This window comes from Trichomycterus rosablanca, chromosome 9, assembly GCF_030014385.1.
Source record: "Trichomycterus rosablanca isolate fTriRos1 chromosome 9, fTriRos1.hap1, whole genome shotgun sequence".
NCBI classification, from domain to species: domain Eukaryota; kingdom Metazoa; phylum Chordata; class Actinopteri; order Siluriformes; family Trichomycteridae; genus Trichomycterus; species Trichomycterus rosablanca.
In genome coordinates this window covers 2248817-2261113 of record NC_085996.1, presented here as the reverse complement: position 1 = coordinate 2261113, position 12297 = coordinate 2248817, and the positions used below count along the sequence as shown (strand labels likewise).

Here is a 12297-nt window from a genome sequence, read left to right as displayed (position 1 = left end):
CCATATAGAAGCACTTTGTAGTTCTAAAATTACTGACTGTAGTTTATTTGTTTCTACATGTTTTGTTACCCCCTTTCATGCTGTTCTTCAATGGTCAGGACCCCCACAGAGCAGGTATTAGATAGATAGATAGATAGATAGATAGATAGATAGATAGATAGATAGATAGATAGATAGATAGATAGATAGATAGATAGATAGATAGATAGATAGATAGATAGATAGATAGATAGATAGACAGACAGATACTTTATTGATCCCGAAGGAAATTAGAGTCCCAGTAGCATTGTACATCAAATCAAATCAAATACACACTATAAAGAAAAAATACAACAATATAAATTCGAAAAAAGTACAAACACTTTGACAGATTGAATGTAACCTGAGTTTTACATATACTGCATAGCAGTGGCGGCTGCTGGTCTTTCAAAGAGGGGAAGCTCATTGTCGGCTTACATCATAAAATTTGTCAATTTATTTACACATAAATTCTGCCCTCTGTTCCTTTTACAAGAAAATGGCCTGAAATGGGTTACAGCAGTTTGTCTTTCGACTTCACTTGCAAAATCCGCGATGGGACTGAAGCTCCTAGTGATTAAGTGACTAATGAAGTGTATTGCTTTGGCAATACGAATGTCCCTATTTGTCATGCCAATAAAGCCTCTTCTGAGTTTGAGTTTGAGAAGTGACGGTGTAGCGCTCAAACTAGCTGTCAATCAAAACGGGATTCAGCGTTTCGACTGATCCTCCAATCATCTTGCAGAAGCTCAGCGTCCACACCCGCCCACAGCTCCATTCACCCCCAGAGACGCTCAGCGTCCGGGGGCGGGACAAAATCGAGGCATTTATCCAATGACCGGCGAGTTTCGAAGCAATGAAAAAAAAACCTCAACGCAGTCCCATAGAAGTGAAGAGACGCTCAGCTTCTGTGGGCAAATGCATCTATACGGGAATGTATGAGTTAAGTTAAGAAAATCGAGTCGATTTGTGATAATTAGCTGATTCTGAACGAACTCATCCTCGAGATATACGTATTCTAACGCATTTGTAGTCAATGAAATGTTAACACAACTGTACATATTTGACCATTTAATTTTGGACATTTTAGGGGAAGCTGAGCTTCCCTTGCAGTCTTAGAGAAATCGCCACTGCTGCATAGCTACAGAGCAGTTATAAATGATGAGGATGGATTGAACAAAATAACCAAATGGAATGGAATTAAAAGTAAAAGTGCAGGAAGGTGCAGTTCCAAGTATACAGTACACGGTCCAGATTAAATATAGATTAAATATTAAATATAAAGTGAAGTGATAAGTGACAAGTATTGCACATTGGATTGGGCCAATATAGCCATAACTACAGGGGTTGGACAAAATAACTGAAACACTTGGTTTTAGACCACAATAATTTATTAGTATGGTGTAGGGCCTCCTTTTGCGGCCAATACAGAGTCAATTGGTCTTGGAAATGACATATACAAGTCCTGCACAGTGGTCAGAGGGATTTTAAGCCATTCTTCTTGCAGGATAGTGGCCAGGTCACTACGTGATGCTGGTGGAGGAAAACGTTTCCTGACTCGCTTCTCCAAAACACCCCAAAGTGGCTCAATAATATTTAGATCTGGTGACTGTGCAGGCCATGGGAGATGTTCAACTTCACTTTCATGTTCATCAAACCAATCTTTCACCAGTCTTGCTGTGTGTATTGGTGCATTGTCATCCTGATACACGGCACCGCCATTGGATGCACATGGTCCTCCAGAATGGTTCGGTAGTCCTTGGCAGTGACGCGCCCATCTAGCACAAGTATTGGGCCAAGGGAATGCCATGATATGGCAGCCCAAACCATCACTGATCCACCCCCATGCTTCACTCTGGGCATGCAACAGTCTGGGTGGTACGCTTCTTTGGGGCTTCTCCACACCGTAACTCTCCCGGATGTGGGAAAAACAGTAAAGGTGGACTCATCAGAGAACAATACATATTTCACATTGTCCACAGCCCAAGATTTGCGCTCCTTGCACCATTGAAACCGACGTTTGGCATCGGCACGAGTGACCAAAGGTTTGGCTATATCAGCCCAGCCGTGTATATTGACCCTGTGGAGCTCCCGACGGACAGTTCTGGTGGAAACAGGAGAGTTGAGGTGCACATTTAATTCTGCCGTGATTTGGGCAGCCGTGGTTTTATGTTTTTTGGATACAATCCGGGTTAGCACCCGAACATCCCTTTCAGACAGCTTCCTCTTGCGTCCACAGTTAATCCTGTTGGATGTGGTTTGTCCTTCTTGGTGGTATGCTGACATTACCCTGGATACCGTGGCTCTTGATACATCACAAAGACTTGCTGTCTTGGTCACAGATGCGCCAGCAAGACGTGCACCAACAATTTGTCCTCTTTTGAACTCTGGTATGTCACCCATAATGTTGTGTGCATTGCAATATTTTGAGCAAAACTGTGCTCTTACCCTGCTAATTGAACCTTCACACTCTGCTCTTACTGGTGCAATGTGCAATTAATGAAGATTGGCCACCAGACTGGTCCAATTTAGCCATGAAACCTTTATTATGCGGTAATGCTGCACGGAATGTGTTTTAGATTTTGAAAATGTATGTGACAGAACTTCTCTTTTAAAATCCGTAATAAATGGTAGTTTTTTTTTAAAACGTTACTATTGTAAAACAAGCTAACGCTTGTGTAAATAGACTTTATATATATGAGATAACTTCATTAGTTAAATAATATTATAATTCTTTAGACGGTGTTGGTCAGTTTTCTCATTATAAAAGCCTTTATGGAGTCTCACTGTATATTCCTATGGTTTATTTTACTTTACAAATAACATTCTTTTTGACGTTTAGACGTTTTTTTCATCTAGTGCCATTGTTTGGCCTCTTGAGTGCTGTTCCAAAGGTTGTGCAATTGTGATGAGTAAATTTTTTTTTTCATTTTGAACAAAATCTTGGTGGTTGAACTGAGATTTTAATGTAAATGTAATGATTTAACACTTAAAAGTATATGTTTGAAATTTATATAAACAGACCACAAATGTGTTTCTCTAAATTGAAATGTGGATTAGATGTTAGATTTACTTGATTTCTATGAAGTAGTTAGTTTAAAAAAAAAAAAAGTTTAAAATTATTTTAAATGAAATAATATAATTTATTTTGTACTTTATAGGTATCCTCCAACTTTGCTCTGAGTGCTGTGTCAAAGGCTCTTTAGTGGTGAGCATTATTATTCAAATGCATTTGTTGGTTTACTTGTTCCACAGCATGACTGATGCTATTCATCTTAAAAAATGTGCTAAAAGAATTGCAAGAATATAGATAATTTCTATTTTTTTAGATGCACATCATTGTTATGTACTTTTTTCCAACAGCCCTGAAGTGAGTCTTACTTTCTTTAAGGTTCTAATGTTCATTTTTTTGTTGAAACTGAGACAACAAAAAGGTCTTAGAATATTTTTATTTGTTACTTTTTATTTTATTTCAGATACCGAATTCACTACGAATTTGAAGATTCTAAGACAAGGGTTTTAGAATATTTTTATTTGTTTTATTTTATTTCAGATACCGAATTCACTACGAATTCGAAGATTCCAAGACAAGGTTTTGGAATAATTTAATAAGGTATCCGAATTTGTTACGAATTCGAAGATTTTAAGACAAGGTTTTGGAATAATTTATTCTCTGGACTGTGCAAACTAGAATTTGTGTAGGGTTCCGAATTCACTTAAGAATTCGAAGATTCTAAGACGAGGTTCCCAGGTTTATAGGAACCTGAAGATTCCGGAATATATAAATACATAGGTATTAGCTTAATGCATAGAAATTACGGTACTGTCCAGATACTAATGATAAAGGTGTGATGTTAATATTATTTATAATAGCGCTAAATGATTACTCTATTATTAATATTCTATAATTAATATTACTAATTACTAATACTATCAATCAAAATATAAAAGAGAAGGGGAGTGACTTAATTGAACAGTTTATTGAACTGGTGTGTTTGTGTGTCTGTGTTGTATGTGGCAACATATGTTTGATGAAGTAAGATGTAGGAGGAGTTAGATACTAGTGTTGCCTTTGTTGTTTGTGTTGTAATTGTGTGTTCTTGTACTAACATTTTTCATAAAATTTTAAATAATCTGTCCAGGTGAACTTAAGAAGTACAATGGATAAAAGTAAAAGGAATTTAAAAGTTTGTGGAAAAACAAATACATGTTTAAATTAAGATTCTGTACACACATTAGTGTTATATTTATGTAAAAACTATGAAAAAAATGTTGTTTTACATTTTGCAAGGTGGGCAGAGAAAATGGGTTTTTAAGAAAAAGGTGGTTTTAGTAAAAGACAACTAAAAGAGTTCAAATTAAGTTAAAATAAAAGGAATGTGCAAGTAGGGAAAAGAAAAGACGGTATAAAAAAAGTGAAAATGAGAAGAAGGAACAGAGAAAGTGTAGGGACAAACTTAACCAAGTTATGTGTTAAGTAAAAGTTACAGGTTAAATCTCATCTGGACTCCTGCCCTGCCAGAAGGAGAAAGAACCAGGAAAAGAAACCAGCAGCAAATGGAGGAAATACAGGAGAAGCAATAGTGTCAGCTCCCCCAGCATTCTATCCTGAGGAGCCACAGAACCAAACTTCACCTCCCCGTTAACATTCAGCTGTTATCATCACAAGCAACACGTTCTGGCCTGCAGTTTTGGAAGCAGATGACAAACTCACCAGTGGGGGCAGACAAAATGGGAAAGGTGAATGTGATTCTTCAGTTGCTGTATACGGAGTTTTGGTCCAGCAAATATGATTTTGATCAACAGACTATGGACTATTGCTGATATCAGGGATGAAATGACACATATAACCATCCTGAGGAAAAGGCTCAAGAGGATGAGTGACGTAGACTGGAGTATGACAATGATGGAACGTACAGAGATGTGGTCAGAGGACTACTGGGAGGAATAAGAACTGTGTTTCCAGTAAAGATAACAGCTTGCATACAGGAGGACAAAGAGACTGTGCAGAATTATCCTGAACGACTGGAAAAGGTCCATAGTATTGATATTGGACTGCTGAAAAAACAAAAAAACAAACAAAAAAAAACTTCTTAAATGAACTGAACCAAGCAACAGAGACAGAGGAATAGGAAAATCATCATTTGCAAGTGCTGTGTGTTACACCTGTGGCAGAACAGGTCACATTGCAAAACAATACAGGATGGACTTACAAACGTTTATTGACAACATGGCCTGTTTTCAAATGTGGATTAACTGGACATTTTGCCAAAGACTGTGCACAAACTATACCTGGTTACAACAACTGAGGGCTGGAGTCCAGAGAAAGAGGCAACCTGATCAACAGATGAGTAGTCATACACCCACCCAATATTTTATTGTGATTATACCAATATGATACATACACCTAGGTATCTACTGGATAGCTAATAGCATGTATAGAGATTTCAGATTTTTAATAAACTTAGGAGCAACCTACTAATGTATTCATAAAACATAACATTCTACTCATATATGTTTTAGTAACAAAGAGTTTAAAAACATCAGTTCCTAATTTCTGCGATCTGTCCTATGAATCTTATGGGGAGCTATCTTATGTGTGCCTTTTGGAATTAAATTGGAAACAATGCCTGGAGGTATCACTATTTCTGTAAAAGACAGGGTCTGATCTCTTCTAAAGCTGGGAAAATTTTGCCAAAATTGTCCACTTAATTGTTCTGAATGGAAGTTGGTAGCTGATGTTTTGACACAAACAAATAATCATTAAACTTTTTGGTTAGGGAAAGAATTTTAGCTGGTGGGATTAGACTTAAATGTTTTGCATTGTACTGCTTATTTGCATAAAGGACCAGATTAAGTTTTTGAGCGCTCCTGGTTTATTGACCAGTGTACATCTAATTTTTGATGGAGATTTTTATTTTTCCTTTTCTGAATGGAAGTCAGTACTGTTTTTTCAGTAAAATTGAAGCGATGCATGGATAATTGTTTTTGACCGCGTTTGGAATAAGTTTGGCCAGTTTTGTGTTTAATGACTGTGATTCCACTAGCCACATTTTTTGATTACACCAAAGATAGGTCAGTGGAAAGATAAATATTATGTAAATTTGGAAAAAGGGGCTGCACCGGTGCAAATCAAACCAAAATTAGATTACAGATCATTCTTCATTCGTTGCTAAATGCTAACATTGTTTTCAAATAAAAAAAATAAAAAAATGATGCCCCAGAGAAACTTATCCCTAAGTGCAATAAACAGGCAGTAAATTTTGTTATCTCTGGAGCATCTGGGATCCCAAAATCTGTGAACTATTCTCAGCCAGGTGTCAAATGATAGCAAATGGTTTTTGATCTAGCTAAGGCCTTCTTTAACATTCCTTGGCACAAGCATAGTTAATTTTGAGTTGCATTTAGTTTTAATGGAAAATTCAGACACCTTTAAAAAAAAAAATTTTTTGGATGATGATTTTTTTTTCAGGGTAAAATGATATTTACATACTTGACATACTTTTCTGAGTATGTGCTCTTTTTGGTGCCATTGTGCTCTTTTTGGTGCCATATTTTTTATTTTTATGTTCTTGAGGCTCTGTTATGTGACATTGGACCTAAAAGCCCATAGTCATATTCAAAGGACACCTGAAGCTAAAAAAGTTGTTCAAGAAAGGTGGACCATGGTTTTTGTCCTTGTACAATTTCATGGTGATAACTTAGTAGTTTTAACTTTCTTTTTGTCTGCTGCAGAAAAGGCTGTAGTTATACCATGTGATCATGAGGGTTACTCATATCTAAACCCTGTTGGTGCTGAATGATGTTTTTGTTTTAACTAAAAGGAGAACTTTTCACTTATCAACTTAACAGTGATTGAATAAAAAACTACATTGTAGTCCCTAAAATAAACATTATTCTCATATGCCTTAATGTGCTTAATCCCACGCTCTTTTCACTAATTGCAGGAGATGGTGAACCTTGTGACTGTATTATTCTAATCTTATTTCTTCTAGGCCTGATTAGAATACTGAATTGGAGCTGTTTGTGGATAGAATTGCTTCCACGGATGCTGCAACAGACAGGAAACAAGTGGGCTTAGCTGAAATTTTAACACGTGATATTTTTATATCATTTGTCCCTCCTATCCAATTTATTGGCTCAAGCTGCTGAACTACAGGTTTTAATGACAGCTTATAGAAAGTGAAAGCAAAACTGCTTACGTGTTTATGAACTACGTGTTTCATAGGAATTGAACACAATTGTATTTGATGAGAGAGAGGTTTTTGACTAGTTTTGAAAAATGCCCACCATTACCTTGTTGCATAACTTGTGGATGCAGTTCTATGGCCCAAACAAATGACTGTTTGTAAATGTTAATGTTTTTTGTCCCAATTTCACAGGACAATGCCAGAGTTGACAGTGCTGACAAAGCAGCTGCACACCGCCACTGCTTACTAACAAACTATTAGTTTATAGGTCCAGATCACACCGGATTTTGATTTAACTAACATTCAATTTTGTGTTTTCCAACAGGAGAAATACATTCAGAGGGAAAACATGCCTTCCTAAATTACTTTACTGTACTATACCAAATTGACCCATGTGTAGGACCATGTGTCAGAGAGAAAAAAGGGGGAGGGAAACACCAATTAAACAATTTATGCAAAACTAAATTTGCCAAATGCAACAAAGGCTCTTAGTGCAGGACATCCTGTCTTTGATAAACCTTCTGAACTGAGATACCACTGTGTTTATCACCCAGCTATTAGAGGAGCTGTGGTTAGGGAAATGGGCACTGTTAAAAAAAAATATATATATAGATATAATAGTAATAATAATAAAATAAAATAAAATAGACTAAGTGCTGAAACTAACAAACAGAGGACAAAGGCCTTTTCAATAATTCTCATGCAGATGAGGATGAGATAAACACCGAAACATGGCTTTAGGCCTTTTGAAATTCTATTTGGATGACCCCTACACAGGCATAGGATCAAATAATTCTGAACAATTAAACACAGGCCAAAAGGAAAATGTAATGCTTGGTTACTGTCACTTTGCTTTCTATTCTGAATTTTGTTCACAGGAAGGTGAAGGATTCTTTACCCAAACCAGCTGAGGGACTTCTACATAGCCTGAAACCGATGGGTAGTGGTGAATTGTGAATTATCTCAGATGAACCGGGTAGAACATGGAAAGATGGACAGGATTATTTCAAGTGCTGCTAACTGCTTAGACTGCGGTTCGAGTAGCTGAGAGAGATTCCTGGATTCATTGTTCACACTGCAGGAAAATTCACACACCTGATCTAAGCAGTTAAAGATGACTACTACGATTTACATCTGTACATTGTATTTCTTATTTCCTGAACAAACTCAGTAATATTTAGTTACCTTAAAAAAAAAAATTGTGCTGGATTTTATGTATATAATAATTTGTGTATATATGTATATATGTATTAACTTGTGTGATTTTAATTGTTGTAAGGTTTATGATGTGTATGGGGTAATTTAGGAGCTAACAAATGGTTTACAACTGAAGTTTACGACTGGAAGGTAACACCAGGGACAGGATTCACTCATGGGGGGTCTGGAATTTACAACTGGGCTCGTTTTTGAAGTTTATACATCTGTTTCACCCTGGGGGGGTCTCTTGATTCTCTTGAACAATGCATGGGGAATTAGTCAATGGGATACGAACTGTATGTATTTGATGTTGAAAGTATAAAAGACACAAGTGTTAACATCTCGAGGAAGGTTTTGTCAGATCTGTTCTGAAGCCTTCCTGCCGGCGTTACGTTCTTAAGAATAAAGGGTATTCTTAATTCCTAAGGCAAACTGGTCTGGTTTGGTTATTATCGCGGAAAAGTATTTTCGCCACGACAGTACCAAGAGCTGTTCCCTGATGTCCGAATTCTACCGAAGCACCACTATCTTGAGCACTATCCTTCAGATGATAAGATGTTTTGGACCAGTAGTTGCAGTTTGGACAATGCGATTTGAAGCCAAGCATGGCTTCTTTAAGAACATTGTGCAACACACCAGTTGCTTTAAGAATATACCTCTTACTTTGGCTTCAAAACATCAAATGATGATTGCTTTTCACATAAACTCACCATCCTATGGTACATCTAGCCTAAATGTATCTAATGTATCCACAGTTCCAGTTGATGTACTGAAGGAGGAAGTGGCTGAGGCTATTAGGCTAAAATGCCCTAGCATGTCTGAAGTTCATCTTGCCAAGAATGCATCAAGTAGTGGCATAGCCTACAGCAATGGCATGATAGTTGTCCATGGATCAGCAGGTGGATTACCAGAGTTTGCTGAAATTATTCAGATGTGTGTAATACATGAGAGTCTGTTTTTTATTGTAAAAGTTCTGTGTGGGTGGTACAGTGAACACTACAGAGCCTTTGAACTAAGCTTGTCCCCGTCCAGAGAAATAAAACTTGTGGCACTCAGTGAACTCACTGACACATATCCACTGGCCTGTTACATGGTTGGATCAAGCCGTATGGTGACCTTAAAAAGGCATATCATTATTAAAGGTTGGTTAACCCTCCCCAAAGTTGTCATTAAAAGTGTTCTGTTTTGTACATATATGCAATTTTGTTGGCTTGTGTGATCTAATGAACTCCAGGGCTAGGTTGCCAAGAGCTCCCAGTAGGGTCTCCCAAGGTGAACAGGTCTGGAGTGAAGATCCAAACAAACACGATCCATATTTCGCCCTTATGAACCCAAAGGAGAGCACACTGTGTGCCCTGCCCAGGAAAGGGTTACCAGGACCTACCCCTGGAGCTTGGCATGGGGGTAGTGTCCAACAACGAGTTTCTGGTGGCTAGGCAGCCCATTTAACCCTGGCCGAGCTCAACCCAAAAAGGCAACGTGGGAGGATGTTGTGGACCCACTACCCGCAAGATCCAGATTAAGGGTGTGGTGCAGTGTTTGTTGGGCACAGTGTGGGGGAAGGGGCCCCTGGCAGAAACATCTGGGTTTTTTGCTTGCCCTATTGCCACCATGACCCTAAAAGGATAAGTGGAGTAGTTGATGATGTTTTATGATTTGACTACAAAATAAAAGCCTGGGCTAGAATCAGTTTAAAAATGAGAAACCTGACATCCTATTCAATACATGGTTGTTTCAATACAATAAAAATAAATAAATAAAATAAAAAATCTGATTAACCTAAAATAATAAGTAATTATGCTTTAACCTAATCAGAGTTATCCTGGGTGACAACAGCAGTCAGAGGATAACTTTCCAAAATGGACTTCCTGAATCTATTAAAGAACTTGTTGATGAGGTACAAAGACAGTGTGAAGTTCACTTTAATTTTAGGCTTCAATTTATGGATGCACTATTTGGAAATGAGTTTATGAACCTTACTTCAGTTGATGAAGTACAGGATAGAGGGACAATCAGAGTAATTCCCATAAGTGACGCTTCAGCTCCCCACTGTGCTAATATCTCTTTTACCTCAGCTACTGCCCATCGCTCGGTTGATGAATCCTCATCTCTGTCTAGTGATGACACAGATATACTCTCTTCACCAGTCATCGTCATCAAGCTCTCGGTCATTTTGGCCTAAAATCTTTCATGTTCCTAAGTTTTGTTATGATGCAGAGTTAACACTTCATCAGGGCAATGCAGCTTACAAGGAAAATGGTACATTGCTTATTCCAGATCCAAAACTGAAGTCAAACATTCCTGACGGCCTGGTGCAAGAAATAGTTACGTTTATGTCACTGATAAAGAGTTTAACACTGTTGGAGAGGCCCTCATCTCAAAGCATCCTTGCCTGACTGAGAAAGGCTCCCTCACTGGATTTGCTGGATGGAAAGCTAGCTTGAAGAATAAACTGGCAATCTACCGCACTCACTTGAGAAAGCTTGGGTGTCCAGAGGTGACAATAAACTCTCTTAAGCACAAACCAGAGGGCAAATCAAGTGCTGCTTTTGGCATAAAAAACCTAGGAGGTCTGAAGTGAACTACTGTCCCTCCTATCCTGCTGGAGAATCTGTTAAGAGCCTTGAGAGTGTGATAGTTGAGCTTCTTTCAGATGTTAAGAAGAAGAACAACAGGGAAGTACTGAGAATGAAAATGGAAAAGACATTTGCATACAGGAGACATGAAGTGGTTCGTGATACACCAATGATACAAGACTTTCAGGCAAGATGGCCAGCACTCTTTGACGTAAGCGAGGTATGTAATTTATAACATTCTACACACAGAGATGTTATGAACAAGCTAAAACAAAAGCTGTTTGTATGAAGCCTAACTGTTGAGCTTTGCCACAAAGCTAAACATTTGGCATATTTTTGTAAAATTATCTGCTGGCTGCTTGACGGCCCCCCTTAGTTTTAGACAAATTATCGTCATTATGTAGTCCGCTTATGTGCCCAACAAACATGTGGCCAACAAACACTGCACCACACCCTTACTTTGGATTTTTTGGGTAGTGGGTCCACAAGATCCTCCCATGTTGCCTTTTTGGGCTGAGCTTGACCAGGTTATGTGGGCTGCCTATAGCCACCAGGAACTCCCCGTCGTACACTACCCCCAGGCCAAGCTCCAGAGGTCATAATACTAATTATTTGTGAACTTTGGAACTGCTGTACAAATTAAACTTAAGCTTCCTCTTGCTTATAGTAAATAAACGGGTGACAAACGTTTTCATTGTATTTCTTTCCAAATTCCTGCTTCACAGCACATTTATGTCTAATCATTCTTGTTTTTAGATAAATGCTGAATTTAAGCGGATTACCACCATGCCCCTTCAGTCCAGATTTCTCTCTCAGTTAGATGTGCACTCTGAGAAACTGATGGTTCTGTTTAAAAAAAGAGGAGGACAAATAGGCAAACACCTAGAGAGCATCATAGCACCCATGGCTCAAGTAAGAATGCTTCCTTGAAAAAAGTACTGCTTTGTTGATGTAGCATTTGATTAAAAGGAAAAAGACTTTAAGCAAACAACTTGCTCTGCTTATTCCCTTTGAATAGAATGATGATGTTGATTTAGGACGAGAATGTATCATCAAGGCAATTTGTGTGTACCTCAACGAGGATCCAGAAAACCTCTTTAGAGAGTATGTGGTGAGTACTATTTTTGAGGTTCAGATGCCCAGATATTATCTTTAATATTTTGTAAACTTTACAATGTCTATTTATTGAAATTCTATATCAGCCAAGTCAGATATCAATATTGTAATGATGGGGCTGTGACAGTATGGATTTTTACTATGGTGAAAAAGCAAAATATGCCTGCTCTTTGGCAATTTATTGCCAGTGACTTGTTAGC

General features: G+C 37.9%; 1 long non-coding RNA gene across 1 annotated transcript; it reads left to right on the top strand.

Annotated features, from left to right (window-relative positions):
• Positions 1 to 11099: 11099 nt before the first annotated feature.
• LOC134319732 (uncharacterized) lies at positions 11100 to 12086 on the top strand. The gene is made up of 3 exons (XR_010013559.1): positions 11100 to 11201; positions 11738 to 11893; positions 12000 to 12086. It is a non-coding gene; the product is annotated as an uncharacterized LOC134319732 (long non-coding RNA).
• Positions 12087 to 12297: the final 211 nt, after the last annotated feature.